Source organism: Lissotriton vulgaris, chromosome 1_1 (assembly GCF_964263255.1).
Source record: "Lissotriton vulgaris chromosome 1_1, aLisVul1.2, whole genome shotgun sequence".
Classification (NCBI taxonomy): domain Eukaryota; kingdom Metazoa; phylum Chordata; class Amphibia; order Caudata; family Salamandridae; genus Lissotriton; species Lissotriton vulgaris.
The window spans coordinates 1,427,886,488-1,427,912,050 of NC_141685.1; positions in this window are offsets into that span (position 1 = coordinate 1,427,886,488).

A 25,563-nucleotide genomic window follows, 5' to 3' on the forward strand; every position below is an offset into this window, starting at 1 on the left:
CTTCCATTCCCGGCCAAAGTCATCGAGAAAGCTGTCAACAACCAGCTCGCCGCTTTCCTCGAAGCCAACAAATCCCTCGACTCCTCACAATCTGGCTTCCGAGCAAAACACAGCACTGAGACCGCCCTCATCGCAGCAACAGACGACATTCGAACTCTACTGGACAATGGAGACACAGTCGCCCTCATCCTCCTCGACCTCTCTGCAGCATTTGACACAGTCTGCCACAGCACCCTTTTACAACGCCTCAATAACATCGGAATACAAGGAAAAGCACTTGGATGGATCACCTCGTTCCTCACCGGAAGAACCCAGAGAGTCCGCCTCCCACCATTCAAGTCCGAGGCCACTGAAGTCATCTGTGGCGTACCACAAGGATCCTCACTCAGCCCCACCCTCTTCAACGTATACATGAGCCCCCTCGCGGCCATCGCCCGCCAACACAACCTCAACATCATCTCTTACGCGGATGACACTCAACTAATCCTTTCTCTCACCAATGACCCCAGCACCGCCAAAACCAACCTACACGAAGGAATGAAAGAAGTTGCCGAATGGATGAAACAAAGCCGTCTGAAACTGAACTCAGACAAAACAGAAGTCCTCATCTTAGGTACATCCCCCTCTGCATGGGACGACTCTTGGTGGCTGGAAGCCCTTGGAAAAGCACCCATCCCGACAGACCACGCACGGAACCTAGGCGTCATCCTGGATTCTTCACTCTCAATGAACAGACAAGTCAGCGCCGTATCCTCATCCTGCTTCAACATTCTTCGCATGCTCAAAAAAACATTCCGCTGGATCCCTACCGAAACAAGGAAAACAGTCACCCATGCTCTGGTCACGAGTCGACTGGACTACGGAAACACCCTCTATGCAGGTACTACCGCTAAACTCCAGAAGAAACTCCAACGAATCCAAAACGCCTCAGCCAGGATCATATTAGACATCCCGCGCAACGAACACCTCTCTGGTCACCTGAAAGACCTCCACTGGCTTCCCGTCAATAAGAGAATCACTTTCCGACTGCTAACCCACGCACACAAATCACTCTACGACATCGGACCCGAATGCCTCAACTCACGACTGTCCTTCTACACCCCCTCCCGCCAACTACGTTCCTCCAGCCATGCCCTCGCCACTGTACCTCGCATCAATAAGACCACCATGGGAGGCAGATCCTTCTCATACCTGGCCGCTAAAACATGGAACTCACTCCCCGCTTACCTTCGCCTTACCCAGAACCACCTAGCATTCAGAAAGCAACTTAAAACGTGGATATTTGACAAGTAATCCTCCTCCCCTTTCTAAGCGCCTTGAGACCCTCTGGGTATGTAGTGCGCTATATAAATTCTCTGACTTGACTTGACTTGACAACACCAATGACATACCACCATCACAAGACCTGTGTGACTCACTGTCCACCTTCTTACACCGTAAGATCATCGACATCCACACCAGCCTCTACTCCGCTACCCCCACACACACAAACGAGTCCACCCCCCCTTAGACCAACACCCACACAAATAACCTGACCGCCTCGTACAACGTCAGCGACGAAGACACCATACGGACCATGGACTCCATCCACTCCGGATCCCCATCTGACACATGGATTCTGAACATTTTCAACAAATCCAGCTAAGCCAGCGCACCCCTTCAACAAAAAACAATCAACATCTCCTTGGAGACAGCTACCTTCAGTGGGAGCTGGGAGAATGCTGAGATCAACGCCTTAGTGAATAAACAAAAGGCGGACCCCAAATACCTCAAGAACTTCAGGGCCATCTCCCCTTCACAGAAAAGGTCACGTAGAAGATCGTCAACAGACTGCTGACCCGCTACCTCGAAGACAGCAACATCATGGGACCATCCCAGTCTGGATTCCGCAGCAACCACAGCACGGACACTGGCCTCATCACCGCCAACGACTACATCAGTCGTTGGCGGAGAAGTGTGGCTCAGGGGTTAGAGGCGGCAGACCCGGAAGCTGAGATCGGTCCTGGACCAGGGTTCAATTCCCCGCCTCGGCGGGTCTTGGGCTAAAAATTCCACGGACTCGATAATTCTCGATCCGGTGCCTCCTCGACTCACGGGTTCACACTCTGCGACTCTGGGCAATAGCTTGCTTAATCTCCACAACGGCCCATCGCGGCGGGATGCCTGACTTTCACCTTGTGGATACCCTGCTGGGGCTATCACACAGGGGAATATCAGGACGGGTTCCCTAAGCAAGCGCCGGGACACCCACTGCGGGTAGCTGTGCGCTATATAAGCTCAACTACATTTACATTTACATCAGCATCCTCATGGACAAAGGAGAAACAGCCGCCCTCATCCTTCTGGACCTATCACTAGCCTTCCACACGGTCTGCCAAGACACCCTAACAGCACACATCCATGACGCCGGAATCCAAGACATTGCCCTGGCCTGGGCCACATCCTTCCTCTCCGGCAGAGCCCAGAGCGTCTGCCTCCCACTCTTCCATTCAAAGACCACTGAGACCATCCGCAGCATCCCCCAGGGATCATCCCTCAGCCCGACGTTGATCAATATCCACATGGCACCACTCATCCATGTTGCACTACAACATAGCCTCAACATCATCTCCTACGCCAATTACACACAGCTGATCATATCCCTCACCGAAGAACCACACACCGCCAAAGGAAACCTCCACAGAGGAATGAAGGCCATTGGCAAATGGACGAAGTACAGCAGGCTGAAGCACAATTCTGACTAAACGGAGGTCCTCATCCACCCCACCACCGCAGCCTGTGACGACTCCTGGTGGCCAACATCGCTGGGAACAGCCCCAGTACCCGCCAACCACGCACGCAACCTGTGGCTCATCCTCAAATCCTCCCTCTCCATGACCAAGCAGGACAACGCCATCTCAGCTTCCTGCTTCAAAACCCTCTGAATGCCCCGCAGGATCTTCAAATGGATCACCTCAAACACGTGAGAAACAGTCATCTGGGCCCTCTCCACAAGCTCACTGGATTACGGGAACGCCCCTATGCAGCTACAACAACCAAACACCAGAGACGGCTGCAACGCATCCAGAACGCCTTGCCACGTATGATCGTCGATTTCCCCAACATGTCCACATCACACCACACCTGAGAGGCCTGTACTGGCTCCCTGTCAACAACAGGATCACCTTCAAACTACTCATCCATGCACACAAACCTCCTCACCACGCTGGTCCAGCATACCACAATGACCAACTCAGCTTCTACACACCCACCCGCAGGCTCCGCTCTACAAACCTCACACTTGCCACAGTCCCTCACATCTGGAAAACCACTGCCAGTGACAGATCTTTCTCCTACCTTGCCTCAAAGACATGGTGCACCCTCCCTACAAGGCTACAATAGATCCAGGGCCTGCTGGCCCTCAGAAGACTACTCAAGACCTGGATTACCGATTTGTAGCAGCGCCCTGAGGTTCCGTGACGGTTTGAACCCGTGTTTTCAATGTTGTCGGAAATACATAATATTAGTATCAGCGAACCGCAAATGATCCATTTAGCATATCCTGGTGTTTTCGCTACGCTACGAGCAAGAGTACTCCTGTTATGAACACATTTCCGATCTACCCATGGCATCCATCTTAGATCATGGCAGCCATTTTGTGTTTCTTGCCCTCACATACGCAATAACCTCTGATCATTTCACTTCGATTAAGGACACGTAGCCTTAGCCGGAGATTCACCTCTCTAGTGACACGTGCACCTTAGAACAGAACACGCTGTAACTGCATGACTCGACAAAGGCTGCCTCCTCTGCCCGAGGCTAGTCCTGCTATACTGGTTCTTGTGGTCATTGGCCTGATCATGATTAGGCGGCCGAAGCTGGTAGCCTTGCCCATTTACAACCCACAAACATCCCTTATCCTGCTTTTCTATCTTCTGCACCTGGCTCTGCTCCTTTCCTTCTGGGCCTTTATTAGGGGGAGGTAACAAACTTTACGATGAGGCGGTCCGGGTCTTGAATGAAAACTTGACATGAGATTATGATGGAAAAGTGGGAACCCCTCGTTCGTAATGTTTTGACATCAGATATTGTCGACGATTCCTGTGCAACACCAAATATTTATTGTTTAGGACACAAAGGTTTGGGAATGTACTAACATGTGAAGAATTTGCCTGAAGCCCAATTTTTAGTATATAAGGAGCAACCCTCGTTGCACAAATCGAACAGGCTCCTAGACACTGCCCATGCGTAGTTTCTGTGACTTCTGTGTCCCTGCAGTAATAAACCTTGGTCTTTGACGCCACCATCGAGAAGCCCGTGTTTCTGTTTATTTGTGCACCAAGACAGGTGGAACTCCGGGGTCTTCGGGTGTTGTTCCCTGACACCTCTGGACGGAACCAAAAAGTCCAGAACTCCAATTGGCGCCCAACGTGGGGCGACGTCATTCGGTACCGGTCCAAAAGCCTGAAGAGTTCGAGAAGCTTCGTGTGAAGATTCCTGAGGGAGGCGCCCCACTTCATCGATCCCGGCATATCGCAAAAGTGGCCCGAAGTTCTCTTCCACGAGGGTTCCCGTTCGGACGGCTGCAGTGGGCCGTTGCCTTGACCGTCGCCCTGTCTTGGACCCGAGGTGCAGTCCTTAGTACGGCGAAACGTGACGGGTTTCTCCTTGGTGACATCTTCAGTGCCTCAGTTAAGTATTTAGTGGTTGCTAGTTGGTTACTTCGTGAGGGTTGTTAAAATCCTTTTTGGTCCTTGGTTTGGTTTGGTTTCGTAAGATTATCACTGGTTGTTCTGGTTACGATAATCTATTTGGTTTAGTTTGGGTATCGATACATCAGTTTGCTTTTGGTAGGCCTAAGTTCTTGGTTCAGGTGCACATATCAGTTTCTTGTTTTGTTTGTTCTGTGTTCCGGATTGCAAAATGGTAAGTCGGAGAAATTGTATGTTGTCTTGTTTTGGTTGCAACAGTGATTCACGATTTGAGGACTCATGTCTGGTTCCTCCGATTGGGACTCCCTTATATGATCTGAACTGTAAGCATGGCGTGGGCCCTATATCTTATAATGAGGTATGGGTCCGCTATACGAAAAAGGACGGTGTCCTTAGTTGGCCACTGCATGGTAGTTTTGAACCCGAAATCCTTGATAATTTAGAAGCGAAATTGTTTAGGAAGAAAGCCCGGCCGGCAATGTTTGATTCTTTCCGTTATTGGCGAAAAGAATCCAAACAGAGAGAAATTAAAAGATTGAAGAAAGAACAAAAAGAGCAAGAGTTGACTCTAGAACAGGCTGTTAACCAGCTGCAAGTCAACGAGTCTGAAAAGGCCGTAGAGGTGGCCATTAGAGAGCATAATTTAGCGATCGACAAATGCTATCCTGCCTTGCCATCGAAAACAACTAAGATACTGGAGGACCCCGAAAACGATCCTCTGTTGTCTTATCTGTTACGGTCACCTCCACCGTATGCACAAGGTGCTACGGCTCCGCCTGTACCGAATGTTCAATTGCCGGTTGCTGGACAACCTGGTATTCCTGCTCCTGCCCCTCAGAATCAAGCTCCTGTACCTCCTGTGGTTAATGTGAATGTACCCACGGCACCTCCTCTTCCTGGGTTACCGACTTCTTTACCTATACCTGTATCGCTTACACCTCCTGTTTCACAAGCTGTCTTACCTGATACTCCTACTGTCCCGCTATTTATTCCTACTACTACTGTGTTCTCTGCATCTGCCAGTATGTTGACTCCGCTTCCTGTTCGTCGAAAAATTACTGATTCTGTTTCTAGCATTCTGTCTCCTTTCTATAAAACCTTAATTAAGACTCCTGCCTCTGACTCTGTACAGAGACGCAGTCAGCTCCCAAGTACTGAGGAACGGGGAATATTAGATTCCACGGCTCTCAGATGGATTTCGAAGAGTAGGAGATATAGTACGAGAGATGTACTAGATACTTTTATGCAGTGGAAGGAACCAACGCAACGATATGTTTTTGACGAGATGTGCTCTCTGTTGCGTGATGAATTAGAAGAAGATGATTCTGAATCGAACCTAGAAGAATTAATTAATGTTCAAAAAGAGTTTGCTGCAGGTATGATAGTGGGTCAAGATATAAAAGAAGCGATGGAACTGATTTTAAGTTTTAGAAATGATCCATCTCTTCGTTCACCGAGAGACTTAGAGAAAAGTAGTACGAAGCGGACTGGCCAATATCCAATGAGAGAGGTTCCTCCAATTTGGCGTGAAGCTGTACAAGCTAATGTAAACCTTGGTATTGCAGCCGCTCCGGCACAATTCCAGAGAGTGTGGATACACATTCCTTGGAAGCGAGCTGAAGTATTGGCAGTAAAACAGGCCCTGCCAGATCCGCGTAAGAATCCTGCTGGATATTATAAGGAGGTAGCACAAACAGTTGAGGCTTGTGTTATGAATCTAGCGGACATCGACATGTTATTCGGGAATGTAGTTCCGCAACCAATTTGGGCTAAAATTCGTAGGGAGAATCATCCAGTTGCCCTAGGTGGTGATTGGGCAGCTATCATTGCAGCAGATGGTCAGCAAATAGGTGGTTCCAAACCCGAACCTCTAATTGCTAATCTTCCAGGTAGGATAATCGACTTAATGAAGACTCTGATGCCAGCATTGCGCGTTAACTGGGACAAGTTGTCCGCATGCAGGCAGAAGAAAGACAAAAGTGTCTCCGACTTCTTCACGAGGTTCGAAGAGACTTTTGTAGATCATAGTGGACAGGATATGAGCACAGAAGGAGGACAAAGATTATTTGTCGATAAATTTGTACACAACTTGCTACCAGAGCTCTGCAACAAATTGAAAGATTCCGAGAGTGCGTGGGCTGTCTCTACTACTGCGCAAATACTTGCAACTGCACAGTATTATGAAAATAGGGATAAAGAGGAGAAAGAAAAATCAGATAAGAAAACGAAAGACTTAAAGACTAAAGTTCTCTTGCAACAGGCGTATCCCCCTCGTATGAATCAGAATAATACGCAGCAAGGATCGTATCAAAGGACAGATTATAGTTCACCGAGGCCACAATATCAATGGAATCAGTGTGCGTACTGTAAAAAAGAGGGTCATTATAAGAATGAGTGTCCAGTCTTAGCGCAAAATAACGCGGCAGCAGCCCAGAGAGGTCGTGGTGGTTTTGTACAGAATTCCAGAGGTCGAGGACGAGGTGCTATGCCTCCACCAACGAATGATCGCCCTTCCAATCACTTTGATCAACGAAATGGACAGTCTGCCCAGCAAAATAGATCTCAGCAGTATCATGTTGAAGACTATTGTGAAGTGGATGAGGGATTTCAGCAAAATGGGTACTAGGACAGCCATGGACAGAGAGAGGGAGTAGTATCAGTTCCAGTGGATCAGAGTGGGCCTTATGTCGCAGTAGCAACATCAGGTGTAGTCGAACCGTTTCTGTTGGATACTGGTGCCGCAAAAAGTTCTATCATTCATGCGAAACTCCATGGCGCACCTTTGTCCGGCTTAACAAATGTTTCTGTAGGTTTTTCAGGCGCCCCTGTTTACAACCCCATATCAGGTCCTTTGTCTATTTCTGTTGGACCGTGCCAATTAAAAGCACCATTGATTTTGACGACAGGTTGTAATGAAAATCTGCTTGGTTTAGACTTGTTAAAACGCCTATATGCGACATTGTACTGTTCTCCGGAAGGAGTACAGCTTACGTTGGGTAAAAGAATCACCTCTCCGATGTACTTGTCAATGGATGCACTCCCGCCAGAGCTGCGTTCACTCCCTGATACTCTTTGGGCGACTGGTCCTAATGATGTAGGCCTTTTGGAAATACCACCATATGTAGTCACTTTAAAAGCAAATGTAAAATTTCCACGAAATCCCCAATACAAAATTTCTAGTGAAGGTGAACGTGCACTTTTATTGATCGTACACGATTTGATTAAGAAAGGTGTAGTTGAGGAAACAAGAGGAAATGTCTGTAACAGTCCTGTATTACTGATTTTGAAACGTACTGACCCGACAAAGCCTCCAGTATATAGGTTTGTCATTGATCTTAGAGAGGTTAATAAGATTGTGGTCCCACAGTTCCCTGTGGTTCCAGACATTACTGATATACACCAAAGGTACCAGAGGGTCTCAAGTAAGTGTGCCCATATACAGGAAACCAGACCAGAACTCACCCTAACAACCAGGTAGTGACACAGAGAGCTCTCCGTGGATGAGGACAAATACCCATCAGTCACCATTCGGATCTGCCCTTCATCATTTGGGATTTTATCCGTACCACCCGTCAGAGATTATCGGTACTCTCCTAGGAGGTCAACCCGGTGGTAGGGGGTATCCTCACTAGAGTAAGGAGACGACAGTGTGGTGTACCACTCGATGTAGGTGAGTGGTAGACAAGATGGGACTGGGGTGTGCAGTGCAAAAGAAGATGTGAGGGAACAAAAAAACCAAAAGGAGTGGATTTAAAATTGGTTAAGGCTAAGCACCAAACAATGATTTATTCCAATTGTGCTTACCGTACCAATGTTAAAAACAGTACGCCTGCTGACTGACCAATTATGTGGACAGTCTCAGGACAGTGTGGTCGACTAGTTTCAGCAATTCAACGACTTATTTTGTCATTGCTTTCTTCAGGACCAATAACTACAAATAAAAGCTACTACACCATGTGAAAAAAAGTAACACCCCGAGAACACACAACAAGTGCAGACAGTCACCTGAACGTTCTGGGTGTCCTTACAGTCTGTGCAGAACACTAAACATGTAAGGTAAGATGGCCTCACCCCACCTGGCTGTGGCTCAGGGGAAGAATGAAGCACCGCTCTAACCGTCGGTACTCCTGGCCGGCGTCCTGGCCATCTGGGGAGGTTAACATTGATTCCTGCAACAGCCACATGGTTTTCAGTCATCGACTTGAAAAATGCCTTTTTCAGCATTCCGATAGCCGAGGAAAGCAGGGATATTTTCGGCTTCTGTCTAGGAGGTCGAAGCTTCAGGTTCAAACGCGCTCCACAAGGCTATTGTGAGAGTCCGTCCATTTACAGTCAGGCATTAAAAAGTCAGTTAGATCATTTTGTACTTCCTCAAGGTTCTGCCCTAGTGCAGTATGTAGACGATCTTCTAGTGGCTGCCGATGACAAAGAAACTTGCAAAGCAGCTACGATTTCGTTATTGCATCATTTGTCCAATTTGAATCACAAGGTGTCACCTTCGAAATTGCAATACTGCTGCCAAGAAGTGACCTACCTAGGTCATCTCTTGTCAAAGGAGGGAAGGAAGTTGACCCCAGAGAGAATAAAAGCAATTACTCAGATGAGTGTTCCCCGCACTCAGAGAGAAGTACGTGCCTTTCTAGGTATTACCTCTTACTGTAGGCAGTGGATCCCAAATTTTTCTCTTTTAGCGAAACCATTGGTTGCTTTGACTGGGAAAAATGTTCCGAGTCCGGTGCCGTGGTCTGATGAATGTCAAGAGAGTTTTTCTGAGTTACGAAAAGCATTGTGTTCAGCTCCTGTATTGGGTACTCCCGATTACAGCAAACCATTCACGCTCTATGTTCACGAGAGAGAAGGTTGCGCGTTGAGTGTTCTGACACAGAAATTTGGTGATAAACAACGCCCCTGTGCGTATTTTTCATCAACATTGGATCCGGTAGCTAGAGCGTTACCTAGTTGTTTGAGAGCTACAGCGGCAGCTGCGGCTTCCATTCGACAATCTGCTGGTTTGGTGATGAATAACATGTTAGTGGTTATGGTTCCTCATGCGGTGGATACACTCATGAACCGAACCAAGACACAACACCTTACCAGTGCGAGATTATCTGGCTATGAGCTGACACTGCTAGCAAGTCATATTCAAATTAAAAGATGCAATGTATTGAATCCAGCAACATTGTTGCCGGCTAATCAAGAGTCGAGTGATTCAGAGCCCCATGATTGCTGTTTTAGAACTGAGGAAGAGACAAAAGGACGAATTGATTTAAAAGACACTCCGTTGTCAGATCCAGATGGCACGTTGTATGTGGATGGGTCATGTTTTAAATTGGAGAATGGTGATGTGACTGCTGCTTATGCGGTAACGACTTTGAGGACGATTGTGGAGACTGCAAGAGTGAGTCAGAATTCTGCCCAAGCTGCAGAATTAATAGCTCTAACAAGAGCGTGTATTTTAGCTAAGGGAAAGAGAGTGAATGTGTTCACAGATAGTCAGTACGCGTTTGGCGTGGCCCATAGTTTTGGCCGTTTGTGGAAAGAAAGAGGTTTCATTACGTCCCATGGGACTAAGATTCAACATGGTCAGCTAGTTAATGACTTGTTGGAATCTCTAACCTTGCCGATTGAAGTTGCAATTGTGAAATGCAGTGCTCATAAAGCAATCACGGATGATGTTGGTCGGGGGAATGCTTTTGCTGATGAAACTGCTAAACAGACAGCGAGAGATATGATGAGTAGAATGTATGTTGCTACGTCTGCAAGATGGATTTCTGAATCTGGAATGTGTGAGGATACAGTGGAAAGTGTGAAAGAGATTCAGAAAGAGGCAACTGAGGAGGAAAAACGTGCATGGAAAGAAAGTACGGGCAAGTTGGATTCGAGTGGGTGTTGGATTGATCTGTCAGAACAACAGCGTTGGATGTTGCCGGATGCGTATGTGCGTGCAGTGGTGACAATGGCACATGGAGTAGCGCATATAAGCTCTAAAGGAATCTGTAAAATGTTGGCTCCAGTCTGGAAGAATGATGGGATCAGTAAATGCGCAGAGAGAGTGGTGAAAAATTGTATGGTATGCCTGATGCATAATCCTGGCAAGGGAACCCCAACTCCTGCTGGTCACTTCGCTCCTCCTTCCTGCCCCTTTGAAGTGATTCAGCTAGATTTCATACACATGGATCGGTGTAATAATTTAAAATACGTTCTGGTGGTAGTTTGTGCTTTTTCCAGATGGATCGAAGCATATCCACTAAAGGACAATACTGCCCTATCAACTGCCAAAATTCTTCTCAAAGAATATTTCCCTAGGTATGGAATGCCACGGATTGTATGGTCAGATAACGGAAGTGAGTTTATAGGGAAAGTTATGCAGAGTGTGTGTGCCGGTTTGAACATTAAACAAAAGTTCCACAGTGCAAACCATCCCCAGTCTGCTGGTTTAGTCGAGGGCTACAATGGCACCCTCAAACTAAAATTAGCTAAAATACAGGCATCCACAGGTTTATCCTGGCCAGACGCACTACCCCTGGCTTTGTTATCCACAAGAGCGACGGTGCATTCTAGAGTAGGGCTTAGTCCTTACGAAATTGTTTTTGGCCGTCCGGCAAATGTGTGGGGAGTGCCTAGGCCAAAGGAGTTTTGTTCTCTAGAATATCCTATGTTGATCGATTACCTTTACGACTTGACTGCTAAATTGAGTCTTATTCACCAACAGGTTTTCGATGCATTGCCAAAGCCTCTGGAGAGTCCAGGGCATCAGCTGAAACCCGGTGACCACGTTGTGGTACGAAATTTCGCGAGGACGAAGAACCTTCAACCCAAGTTTGTCGGCCCCTTCCAGGTGCTGCTTGCAACAAGAACTGCCGTTCGTGTGGCTGGACGTAAGCACTGGATACACGCAACTCATGTCAAACGTGTACCTTTGCCACTTCCTTACGACGACTGGGTGAAGAAGGGAATTGGTGCCTCTGAATGCGAGCAAACACCGAAGTTTATCCCCTTCAGCGATGCCAAATTGATAACTGACACTCCGAACTCTGACTCTCCTCCCGAAAAGACTCCTTTGAACTCTGAACATTGGTCCACTGCATCAGAACAAACTCTGTCATCTGCGAACCTGAACACTGCAACAGCTACTAGTGATACGTTATTTGCCGATCAAACAGTTCCTGCAAAACAAAGATACAACTTACGACCTCGTAATATGGACAAATAAAGCAAGCAACTGCCTATTGTGATACTTTGAAATTTTGAACTTTTGCCTTCAGCCAGGAAGTTTGCTATTGTTTTATTGTTTTTAAAATTGCCTTGCCGTCTGGGTAGCCGTAGGGTCGTGGCTGTGTGCCTAGTTGAATCTGCGGGGGTCTGACACAAGGTCGATCTTTCTGTTGGTTCTGGGAACTCCCAGGGCTGATAGAGGCATTTTCATCTACGTACACATCATCAGTGGTCGCGAGCGGATTGTAGAAGATGGAGCTTCCTGTGCTGCAACGAGAAAATGTGATTTATGTTCGCAGAAACAGACTTTACAAAATTCTTCATAGCAAATGCTTTTTGATACAATGTGCCATTACATTTTTAATTGTTTTAATAACGTTGGTGGGTGGAATCGTCTTTGGTATAAATTTGATCTTTGTGCCAGTAACTACAGTACCTCCCCTTGATCCTGCTACTTCTACTGTTTCTTCTATGCACTCTTTTCACTCGTTTCCTGAACATGAGCAAGCTCGACGCTCAGAATTTATCAATAACACTTTTGTACAGCTCTTGCACCAACACCAACTGGTAGTTAACACTACAGACTGCTGGGTGTGTGGCTTGATACCCCACACTATGGATAAAGGTATTCCCTATCTGGTTTTGCCTTTCAGCTATAATGGATCATTTCAGGCCTTTCAAACCATCTTTGCTTATGCCCTTGAAACCTATCCTCCGCGTCCACCACGTTCCACTAAATATAACTCTGTCAACAAAGCTTTAGTCCAGGGTATTATTGATATGATCAAGGATGTCAATAACACTCCATCTTACCCTAAAGACGAGTTACAAGTATATTTGAGTTGGAATTCTTCAGAGTATCGCCTTAGTTTGGGAGAAAGCAAGCGTAAAAGCTCAACTCCAATCTGGGTTGTACCTCACCGAGGTCAGGTCTGTTTGCAAGGTAATGGGAGAAATCCAAGAGCTCAGCTAGGGAGGAGTGAGTGCATCGAAACTTACGTGTTTCCGTCTAACTCCTCCCCTGCTTTTCTCACTGCTAGGGGTACCTACTTCATCTGTCAAGACAGAGCGTATACGTGGTTGCCTGCTGACTTTTCAGGGTCATGTTATATTGCTCGGTTGTTGCCTCCAACATACACTGCTTCATCTGATTATCACAAAACCAGAGTAGCAAGAGGTGTCTTCAGCAAGGAAGATACTGCTGGTCAGGAAGCTGGAGACTTCTTCAAAGGTTTCCTTCCGTTCTGGGGGCCTATGGCCAATAGTAGAAACATACGTCAGCTAACACGGGTAGTTGAATCTACTATTACCGAAACTGCTGGTGCCCTTAGCAACTTGACAGCTGAGCTTCAGGCGGATAGACTCATGACGTTGCAGAACCGTATGGTTCTAGACGTAATACTTGCAGATCGAGGTGGGGTGTGCAGAATGATCCAATCGAGCTGCTGTGTCTTTATTCCCAATAATGCTCCAACAGTTTATGAGGCGATCTCTAAGCTCCACAAGATTTCCGACTCTATTCATGTAGACAAGGGAAACTGGTCCTTCATGGAGTGGTTTTGGACTCTGATATCAGCGTGGGGATGGAAGGTTCTAATGGTCGTTGGTGTCATCTTAGTATTCCTATTCTCATGTTGCCTGATTATCCAGTGTGGTCCAGCTTTGTGTAGTCTTTGTGCTGCAACCTGTTTTAGAAAACCACCTGCGTTTGGAGAAAAGGCACGGGAAAGGATGATGATACAACAACATGTCAATGACCTGATGAGCATAGAATTAGACTCTGACATAGACTGAGTAATTGCCTATGTAAGGGCAAAAGGAGGGTCTGAGGTTCCGTGACGTTTTGAACCCGTGTTTTCAATGTTGTCGGAAATACATAATATTAGTATCAGCGAACCGCAAATGATCCATTTAGCATATCCTGGTGTTTTCGCTACGCTACGAGCAAGAGTACTCCTGTTATGAACACATTTCCGATCTACCCATGGCATCCATCTTAGATCATGGCAGCCATTTTGTGTTTCTTGCCCTCACATACGCAATAACCTCTGATCATTTCACTTCGATTAAGGACACGTAGCCTTAGCCGGAGATTCACCTCTCTAGTGACACGTGCACCTTAGAACAGAACACGCTGTGACTGCATGACTCGACAAAGGCTGCCTCCTCTGCCCGAGGCTAGTCCTGCTATACTGGTTCTTGTGGTCATTGGCCTGATCATGATTAGGCGGCCGAAGCTGGTAGCCTTGCCCATTTACAACCCACAAACATCCCTTATCCTGCTTTTCTATCTTCTGCACCTGGCTCTGCTCCTTTCCTTCTGGGCCTTTATTAGGGGGAGGTAACAAACTTTACGATGAGGCGGTCCGGGTCTTGAATGAAAACTTGACATGAGATTATGATGGAAAAGTGGGAACCCCTCGTTCGTAATGTTTTGACATCAGATATTGTCGACGATTCCTGTGCAACACCAAATATTTATTGTTTAGGACACAAAGGTTTGGGAATGTACTAACATGTGAAGAATTTGCCTGAAGCCCAATTTTTAGTATATAAGGAGCAACCCTCGTTGCACAAATCGAACAGGCTCCTAGACACTGCCCATGCGTAGTTTCTGTGACTTCTGTGTCCCTGCAGTAATAAACCTTGGTCTTTGACGCCACCATCGAGAAGCCCGTGTTTCTGTTTATTTGTGCACCAAGACAGGTGGAACTCCGGGGTCTTCGGGTGTTGTTCCCTGACACCTCTGGACGGAACCAAAAAGTCCAGAACTCCAGGCCCCCCACCCCCCAAGGGCATGGAGACCGTCACGGGTTGGTAGGGCGCTCAACAAATGAATTGATTGATTGATTGATAGATGGCTTAAGCCAAATTGTGTGTGTAGGATTGGAGAGCTGTAAATGATAGTTACAATGAGGGTGGTCAGGCTGTTGGTGTGATACCGGATGTGCACATGTTTGACAATGTGGTGTTGTATGTGACTCTGAGGGTGTACTTAGTTAAGTTAGACCAATCATAATCCTGGTTTTGGTGTGTGTTCCCTGGGGGTTTTGGACTATCCGTCTGTGATGGCTGTGTAGAAGTGGTGTGCTGATGTTGCATACTACCACGTTACAGTAATGAAGGCGATGTGTGGTGCTGTTGTGTTGACGAGGTAACACAGTACAATGTGGTGCTGCTGGAAGTAGTGTGTGTGCTGTACGAGGCACATAACCTGGTTGTACGTAGATGCACTGTTATGTGGGGCTGCATCGTGTTGCCAGTATGAGTTGCACACACAGGCTGAGAAGCTGTCATGGGTGTGTTTGTGGTAGTGTGATACCAGGTGGATGATTGCCTGGTGTTCACTGTGTGGAGGGTGGCTGGAGCATGAGTCTGTTGTGTCACATGAGTCATGAAATGAGCTGAGTGTCTTGCAGTGTGCTTGTTGCAGGTGCTGACGGTCCTGCCTATGTCATGGAGGTTGTGCAACAGTGGCACAGACAAGCTGCGGCATGCTTTCAGAATGGATGGAGGAGTATCTTGTAGGCATGTGTGGTGCAGGATCTGGCCACTTGGTGCTGCGTTGAGGCAGGGGATACAGCAGCAGGTATGAGTGAACACATGACGGCAGAAGGGGTGATACTACATGCTAAGCAAGCACACAAACCCAAGGATTCTTGCAGGGCAAAAAGTGACATGTGTATGTGAAGGCAGGAGTGTCTGGTTTCCCATGGGTCACCGCGAGCAAAATGGGTGAACATTCGCAAAAGATCATGGGCACAGGATTAGGCAGCCTAAGGCCAAGCGGGGCACAGGACACACAGCATCAGCAGGTGTAGCCTGCACGTCGTGTGTAGCAAGCTAAACAACACATACACAATCAAGTACTTCAGGTACAATATGGTACATTTGCCATTACCAACAGCATGCATGTTGTCACTGTACACGTAAACACATATGAACAATCATCCTAAACAATGCCATATTGAACGCATGCAGACTGGCAGGAGATGTGCGTTGACAGCAATGAGCCACAATGTACTGTGGGATACACACTACCTACACAATAGGATAAAGTGGTCTGTGAGGCCATGCTGCATTAGCCAATGTACATGGCCAGTGGCATTGCTCTGAAGACAATAACAGTCATGCAATGATACCTGTAATGCTAGTGAAAGATTCTCCACACGACTGCCAGGGACTGTCCGTACCTTTGATCATCAGAGTGGTGCGATGCTGAATGGGTTCCATCTCCAAATAGCCCCTTGGTCTGAGTACAAATGACAGACACAAAAGGGAGATCAGGCGAGGGAAGTAGAGGATGGGAACTGCAGGGAGGGAGATCTGAAACAAAGGAAAACAAGCATAAGGATTCTATACTTTTGTCACAGATTCACAGAATACCTCCAGACCTACACTGTACCAGTCACACCTTTGAAGTGTAACCACTGCCACTGTACCCTATGTGTGATCAGAGATTTTGCAATGAGACTAGATCAGATGCTTGAACACGGACACTTATAGGTAGTACATTTTGTCACCTAAACAAAGCATGTGTAACGCTCACAAGGCTGCTACTATGCAATTAGATCCATGCAGCCATCAACTGAGTCACAGTGTATGATTGAGGGTCCTAATCTCAGAAAATGTAATGCGTAGCAGTGCCACTGACACAAAGCCAACTATCCGTATTTAGCCCTGTGAATTCGTAAGGGCCATGACGGGAAAGTAGACATCACCCGCAAGAGCCGTTAGCAGCTCCTCCAATGAGGAAGGGAATGACCTAAACACAAGGAAGCCCCGCAGGACCAGTCATTGGCTCTTGCAACTGTGCCCCACTATGCAAAACATGACAAGCAGGTGGGACCAAACTCAACAGCGAGTAATGAGGAACAAAGCCACAAAAATAAGCCTACCGTGACCATGAGATGCTGCACGGCACAAGATAATCCTGTGAATAACCTCACTCAACTGGTGCCACTGAGATTTAACATTTGCTACAGCCCAACTTTGTGATGACATCAGCGCAACATACCTGGTATCATGGGAATGGAAAGTAAACATCAACTCACAGAGAAGGCTAGCGAAGCAGGGTTCTCCACCGGCACTGAGGTAACAACATGACAGTGACATGACATACTGGCACAAGGGGCAATGCATCCATGCAAACAGACTCACAGGACAGTTGATTGAACATGTGGGACATACACTGGCCCACACCTACCCAACATGTTTTTTTGGAAATCAAACTGTACTGGCCCACAAGGTTGAGGGGATGATCCAGACACAACCTGCCGCACCCAGTGAGGCTGCAATTCCCCACAGAGGCCATGGTTGTGATGCCACACACAATGTCAAACCGTGGTATCTGCAATGTGTCAGGGTCAAGGTTTGCACACATTGATGCATTCACCAGAGTCAAAACTCAAAGACAGATGACTGTGAAGAAGGGTGACTGTCCTGTCATGGGAGTGGGGCAACATGAAGTTTGAGACATGGTAATGTGACATGTATGTATGGACCTACAACATGTGCATGAACATTTACCACACAATTGAAACCATACCAAGACAAAACAGCCTGTTGGGGATACTTATACAAACTGACATTTCAACATGTCTGTGCATGTACCGCTGATTCGGCTGACGTTGATATCTTCATGAGGAATAGCAGGAGGACTAAGATGACACCAACGGACAACAGGCAGGGCGACCTGGAAATGACAGTAACACAAGGGGTCACGTTCAGAATAATTTCATTCAGACATGGTCATGTTTAATACACTAAGAATGTAGTACACTTGTACATTCCATGTTCGAACATTGCATGTATGTGGGTGGCATAACACCAGCACTTGTGTGACACTGCACAACAAACATCAAAGTGACATTGCATACAGTCAGCTGGACACACAGTATGCTACACATGCCACTTTATGGTGCAAACTTGCACAATAATTTACTAGGACTCACCATTATGAGAAGAAGTTGCGTATGAGCTGATTCCGGATATCATCCTCCTCCTCCTCATCGCTTGCATCATGGCCAAGGCCTTCATCCTCAACGGGTGGATATTCCAGCTCATCAGGATCCAGGATGAGTGGCACGGCCTTCTCAACTGCCATGTTGTGCAGCATGCAGAACACAATGAAGATGTTACACACCTTGAGTGGTGCGTATGGGAGGCATCCGCCAGTCTTGTCGGCCCCTGAACCAGCTCTTCAGGAGTCCAAACGTTCTCTCTATCACTCGCCTGGTCTGCCCGGGTGCATTGTTGTACCGCTGGTCTGCAGCTGTTCTGGGGTTGCGGAGCGGAGTCATGAGCCAGGGCATGTTGGGATATCCTGCGTCTCCTACAAATTGACATCATGCCAATGAGTGTGTAATGTGATGCCGTGAGAGATAAACATAAAATTAAGACATACATGAGAAACAGAGTTTACCCACCAACAAGACATGCCCGATGGTTGCGCAGCTGCAGCATCATATGTGGTACCCTGCTTAGCCTCATGATGAATGCATCGTGGCACGATCCTGGAAAAGGTGCACAAACATGTGAAATCAGCATGTTAGCAAGACGCACCACCAGGGCATTTATGGAGTGGTAATGTTTCCTGTTGCGGTAGGCCTGCTCCTGAGCTTGTGGTGGCACCAAAGAAACATGTGTTCCATCAATGGACCCAATTACATGTGGCATCCCACCCAGGGCATAGAAATCACCCTTGACACCTATCAACTCTTCTGGAGTAGGGAATGTGATGAATTCATCAATGTGACTCAACATAGCAGCTAACACATCACATAGCACACGGCTGAACATGGTCTGTGACATCCCCCGCATCGGCTTTGGTAAACTCGAACGTACCTGTAGCAAAGAAATGTAGGGCTGTCATTACCTTTACCTTGGGTGTTAGCGCAGTTGGATACCTGTGTCGTCGTAGGAGGTGTGGTTCCAGCCTGTCCGTCAAGTCCTGAATCAACTGTTGTGTGAATCTGCAACAGCAGATGCAATCACTTTCCCTCATGGCATCCAAGTCTGGCAACGGCTTTGGCAGAGGGGGTGCCCTGCACGACATATTTGTGGAAAAAGGTATACAACTGTCAGCCAACGACTATTACAATGTACATGGCACAAGCAACAATGCTTCAACACATCAAATCACCATTTAGTCTGGCATGGGCTGTACATCAAGGACACACATGCCAGCTAGCTGGCACTCCTCCATTAGAACTTATACACCTGTTGTCTGTGAAATGGACATGACATGCACACAAATGATCTGCTGGGCTGGTCTGAGTGAGCAGAACAAAGTATCACGTCCGTGACACCCGTCACGTGACCTGCATGAGAAGGTTGTCAACACATCCATACAGCTGACTGCAAGGCACACACCCACATCACATGTGCGATCGACTGCACATATCTGTAACATTGTGAATGAGGTGTGCATTTGACTAAACTACTCCACAGACATTCTCAGAATGCAGACCTGTATGTTTGGCGACAAAAGATCTATGATGACATCACACACATGAGCAGTTGAAATGCCCCTGTGGCATTGTGTGCGTACATGTGAAACCCTTGCAATCACAGCACAGACCCATCATAGATGCACCTACAGCAGATTAAGTTTACGGGATACAAATAGCATGCCTAATCTTTCACATGGCACACACATGGCATTGTCACACAGGGTCATGCTGGGCATCAATTTGACAAGTGAGACAGTGCCCCTGTCCCTGGCATCATGTGACAGATGCCCATACTGAATAGTGTGCTATCCCAGTGTTGATGTGCATCACAACATGTTTATGAGGTTACTTATGTGACAAGTGTAAAGGTTATGTGAACCACATAGTGCCCCATCACAAGTGACATGTCTCAACAGCTCATCACACATCAACTGTGCCACATGATCACATGCCCTGTGCTAGAACACTGTCTGCCACACCTAGGGCCTGCTGATGTAGGGATGCCATGCCACTTTATACATCGACATCCTCATTATGACCTTACACCTACATCCCTGCCATGTGTTTTCCTGGTATCATTATTCTAATGGTGCCAAGCGTGAGCTTGTAAAACACACCGTACACATGCATTCACTACAGCGTGTCAAATGCCCAGTACCCCTATAGTACGTGCGTGTGTATGGGTCGTTTCACTATTACATTCGAGCCATACGCGTTTGCACCGTGCATGTGTATAAGTCGTTTCACTATTGCATTTGAGCCATACGCGAGCGGAGCGTACCCCAATAGTACCTGCGTGTGTACGGGTCGTTTCACTATTACATTCGAGCCATACGCGTTTGGACCGTGCGTGTGTACGGGTCATTTCACTATTACATTTCAGCCATACGTGAGCTAAGCGTACCCCAATAGTACGTGCGTGTGTACGGGTCATTTCACTATTACATTCGAACCATACGCGAGCGGAGCGTACCCCAATAGTACGTGCGTATGTATGGGTCGTTTCACAATTACATTTGAGCCATAGGCGAGCTGAGCGTACCCCAATAGTACCTGCGTGTATACGGGTCGTTTCACTATTACATTCGAGCCATACTCGAGCGGATCGTACCACGCCATTACGTGTGTGTGTGCGCGACGTTTCACTATTGAAAAAGTTGCATTTGTGACGTAAAACGCACCGTACTTGTAGGGGGATCCCAGAAAATACATAGGGAACATCTAGGGGACAAGTAGAATGCCCAGAATGCAGGCTAGTTTTCAAGGAAACAGAGATTTGAGTGTGTACTACAGGTTTTCAGGAAAATTCAGTTGGCCAAAAGTATAGAATGTTGCAATTTTTGTTGTGGAGCTCAAGCTCAATTTTTAAACCATGCAAATGTGTGTCATGGCCTTATGTGTAATGGGATTGGATGAAACATAGGATGCAAAGTAATCTGGCCTATCACACTGTACTCCTTGGACTGACAGGCCCTCAGCAGCACTGATTTAAGGCTGCATGTGGCTGTGAGAGGGCACTTGCCTGCACAACATTGGAGTGGACAACACTGCTGCTGCCTCTGCATTCCCTAGACTCTGATTCTGCTGAACATGGAGAGGGCACCTGCATTCAGTGAGGAGGAGAACCAGGCCCTACTGGATGCCCTCCTCCCAAACTTCAGCAAGCTGTATGAGACCAGGGGAGCAGGTGAGTGATGAATGTGTGAGTGTCACTACAGCCATTGTGCATTTATGGAACAGGGATGCAATGTTGTGTGGAGTGAGTGCCGGGTGTGTACATTGTGGTATCTCCCATGCAGTGAATGATGTAGTTAAATAGTGTTTACTGCTTACCTGCATTGTGCTAACTGTGACATTCAATGCAATATGAATCACACTTTCTGCGGTGCCACACCTTGCATGTTTTTTAGCCATGATTTACTAGGTGTAACAGTGTTCCCCCCGGAGTGAATGTACTCACTGTTGTGAATTGTTTTTCGTGAGCTGTGTGGATGTTGGACAAACGCATGCTTTGAAGTCATGGACATTGAAGAGTGTGAATATTCTTTGTCACCTGGCTATTTGTGTATGTGATGTTTGGCAACACTGATGCATGGCGTATGCCACAGCTGTGCCCATCTGATGTGAGAAATATGCAGTGCCCTGTGCATGACTTGGACAGTCAGCATGACGCCTGTGTCACATCTTTGTAAAGTGTGACATATGCAAAGTGAGGTTGTATTCACTGTTGACAATGACGAGCAAATGATCTGTGCCAGGGTGTGCATGTGTGGTCTGCTGAGGGTTCTTAGGTGTAGTGTGATATGTGACAGCATGTCACGTGCTGTCCACCACCCTGAAGTTGCATATCTTGTTCAGTGTGTGCCATGCTCAGTGAGTGGTTTGCACCCCTTATGGCATCTGTTGCCTTTCAAAGGCATGTAGTGCATTGGTGTTTGCTTACAGGCCACATTCACATGGACAATGATGCAAGTCCGGTCAGCATCCTATGCCCTGTTGTCATCGTCAATGTGGTGCAAGTGTGTGTCTTTGGGACATGGAGCAGGTGTACAGATGTTGTTTCACTTTGTCTTCCTCACAGACAACTGCCTATGAGAAGGGGGAGATCTGGCTGGACATAGCCAGGGCTGTCAGGTCTGTTGGGGGACCTCTCCGAAGTATCCGGAACATCCGAAAGAGGTGGCAGGACATCTGGTGCTGGACCCGCCGTATTGCCCGGGTCCAGCTGAAGCTTGAAGCTCCACGCCGGCATTGCGGCACCCGTCACCTCACCCCCCACATCCTCCAGGTCCTGGAAGTGGTTTTTCCTGACCTCCATAGGCAGTTGCAGGAGGGACAGCAGCACGCAGGGGGTAGGTACATGGCTGTTTGTTGTCATGTGTGTCACATGCTACCTGCAGTGCTCGGAAGCCTGGTAACACTCCCACAGTTGGGGTGGTCTGGTCAGACAGGCAATTTATGCATTGTCATTTCCATGCCCCATATTCAGCTGATGCTCTTTTACATCCCCTCCTCCACATGTGTTCCCTGCTTTGGGTATTTCATTTTTGCGTTAGTACTCCTAGGGTGCAATGTATTAGTATGCATATTGCTTAGCACATCATCATGTTGGAGGGAGGTCTGTGACACGTGTTGGTACCTTACCTGTTCCAGGACCTGTGCACTGTGTTTGCCCTTCATGATGTTTGGGACTGATCTGGAGTCTCAACATGGAATTCAGCACGGGTCTGCCTCAGTGGCCTTTGTCCCTGGTATACTTTGTATTTGTCATGTGTTAGCTACATGTGCACACTGTCCATGTATACAATGTTTGGCTTGTGCATACTCACACTGGGCAGTGCGTGTGTGCATATTCACAAGAATATGTTGCTGGTTGTTTGTGACTAATATGGATGGGCAGCCACAATAGGTGACCTTGGGTTAATTAACATCGCTGCACAGTTATTGATACCCTGATACTGAGTTTTCACTACTTGAGCTGTATCACTCACATTTACGGGGTGATGGGGGTGTTGTGCAGGGGAGGTGTGATGGGCCTGCCTGTTTAGCCTTGGCAGCGTTGAGCTGTGTATGTAATTTCTGATGTGAACTCATCACTATGCACTTACCCTGTATTGCTGGACAATGCTGTCATTGTTGGATTTAGAGGCTATGTTGTTGGCTCACAGAGATGATTGTTTCACAGAGATTTGTGCAACATGTATGTATTGGTGATGCAACGCAGTTTTTATTGGTGTGCACACTACTGTATTCACTTTTCCCATGTGGTTGAGGGTGTGTCAACAATGCAGCAATGTTTTTAATATTCACAATTCCCGACACATTAGCTTAGGCATTTAGAGGATTTTGGACATGTGTCCCACTTCACTTGACAGCCAGTGTGTGTCATGTGCTAGCAACTGTATGATCTGGGGATAGATGCACCTGTGAGGAGTGTCACAATAGTGTGTGGTGATGGAGGGACCCTCTGTACCAATCATATACTCACACCCAGTCAACAGGTCAGGGTTTTATCCCTCACCTTTCTGTTGCACACTCTGCTCCCCAAGTTCAAACGTGGTCATGTGCTAATCTGTATGTCCATGTACCTCTTGGGAACAGTCCAGCCAAATATGTCAAGCCATGCCTTCCCTGGACTGGAAACAAGGTTCCTGGGACCACTTTCTGGCATTACAGCCGTCTTCAGCCATGCTTGTTTGTATACACATCTGTGTTTCACACAAGCCTGGCTGTAGATGTCTGTGATGCCAGTGAGAGGTGATAGAAAGCTTGTTTCAGGTCCAGGGATGGCATTACATGGCAGTTTGGGCAGGACTGTTCCCATGTGGCACAGGGTCAGACAGATTTGAACATGACCATGTCTGGCCTGGGGTGGCAGAGTGGGCAACAGAACGGTGATGGGTCAACACCTGACCTGTTCACATACAGTGACTCATCATTCTGACTCTCATTCAAGTTGTGCCCTGGTCTGTTACTTGTATCTTTGTATACAAGGAGCATTGTGTCCATTACAATTGCACAGTCCTGGACTTAAATATGTGCTGAGTTATGTGGCATGTGACTCATGATGCATGCCATGATTAGAAATGTCCCCAAATGATTTGTTGATCATATGTCTGATGTGTACAGGTGACTGATATATATTTTTTCTTTCTCCTTGCCAACAGCATCATCACCAAAAAGTGGAGGAGACACAAGCACGGACCAGGCAGAGGGACCCAGCCACAGTGCCACCAGCTTTGAGGTGTCGGAAGGAGGCAGTGGCAAAGAGGGTGAAGGGAGTCAGGCGGCCGGACGTCATGAGCAAGACACATCATACCATGCGGACGGCTCGGCTTCAGACTCCCAGGAGGAGGGGGAATACGCAGCAACGGCATCTGCACCCACTATGTCTATCCCCTCCTCCTCCAGACCCATCTTCACCCTCCCAGTTGCTAGGGCCCCTTTGGTCTGTGCTGCCCCCTGTGCCTCCTTCGTCCCCGGCACCGCAGCCCCTGCCCCTGTCTCCCCTGGTGGCCTCAGTGCTGAGTCTGTGGACCTACTCCGGCAGATTCAAGTTGGTCAGGCGTCAGTGCTGATTGTCCTCCATTGCCAAACAAAAATCATGACACAGTTGTTGTCATGCATTCAGGGCATGTCATCTGACATGTCTGATCAACGTCGGAGTTTGCCGTCCATAGACTCAACACTGACGGCAGCATTTGCCATCCTGCAGCGTCAACCCCCCCACTCCTTCCGACCCATCCACATCCCCCTCTCCCATACCTGTCCACCATACACGCACACGCACCAGATCACACACCTCAACAGAGGCACCCAGCACACCCACACGTAAGTCAAAGCGCAGACCTCCAGGCACCCAATCTCAGGGGATGTACGCACACCCACAGGGACAGGGGACAGACATCACACACCCACACACAGACACACTACACCTGACTCACAGCCCTCTACCTCCACTCCCATTGTGTCCCCGGGTTCAGGTGGTAGCGTGTCAAAAATGGCAGCAGTGTGCGGCGCTGAATTAGTTGCATCCTTTTGCGCTGCACCTGCCACTGTGGAGGAATCCTCCCCACCTGCACCCACTACACATAACCTTCCCTCTCCTGTCCCTGCGGTGCCGGACACTGACTCTGATGATGCCCCCCATGTGTCCACAGACCTCTAACTCCACCATGTGCAGGCAAGTTTGTGGGTGACAACCTCCACAAAGTCACCACTATTTTGGACTGGCCATTGGCCTTCTGTGAGCCTGGACTCATTTATTTATTCTTTTACATTATGGTGCTGAATAAAGCATTTTATTTTTCATTCTGAACTATTGCATTTCAGGGAATGGCATTAGGTGCTGTGTGCCTACGAGGTGGTGTAATGTTAATGTTTTGGTATTGTGAAAGATGTCTATTTTTCTGATGGGAATGAGGTGGGCCATGGTATCTCAGTGCTATCCCAATGTTGCAGCACATTCTCTAGATTGGTGTGTGCGCAGTTTGCATACAGACATTATCCGAAAGAGTGTCCCTTCCTCAGTGTCACATGAGATCTTCACTACAGACAGTTGCACAATTGTTGTGGTGACTTTTGTATGGATTTCCCCTGGGTTTGTACATTCCCTTCGGCAATGGCCATGCGTGCTCACAAATAAAATCAGATAATTGGTCAGTGCCATCCATGCTACTCACTGTGCTTGGGTTTGTAATGTG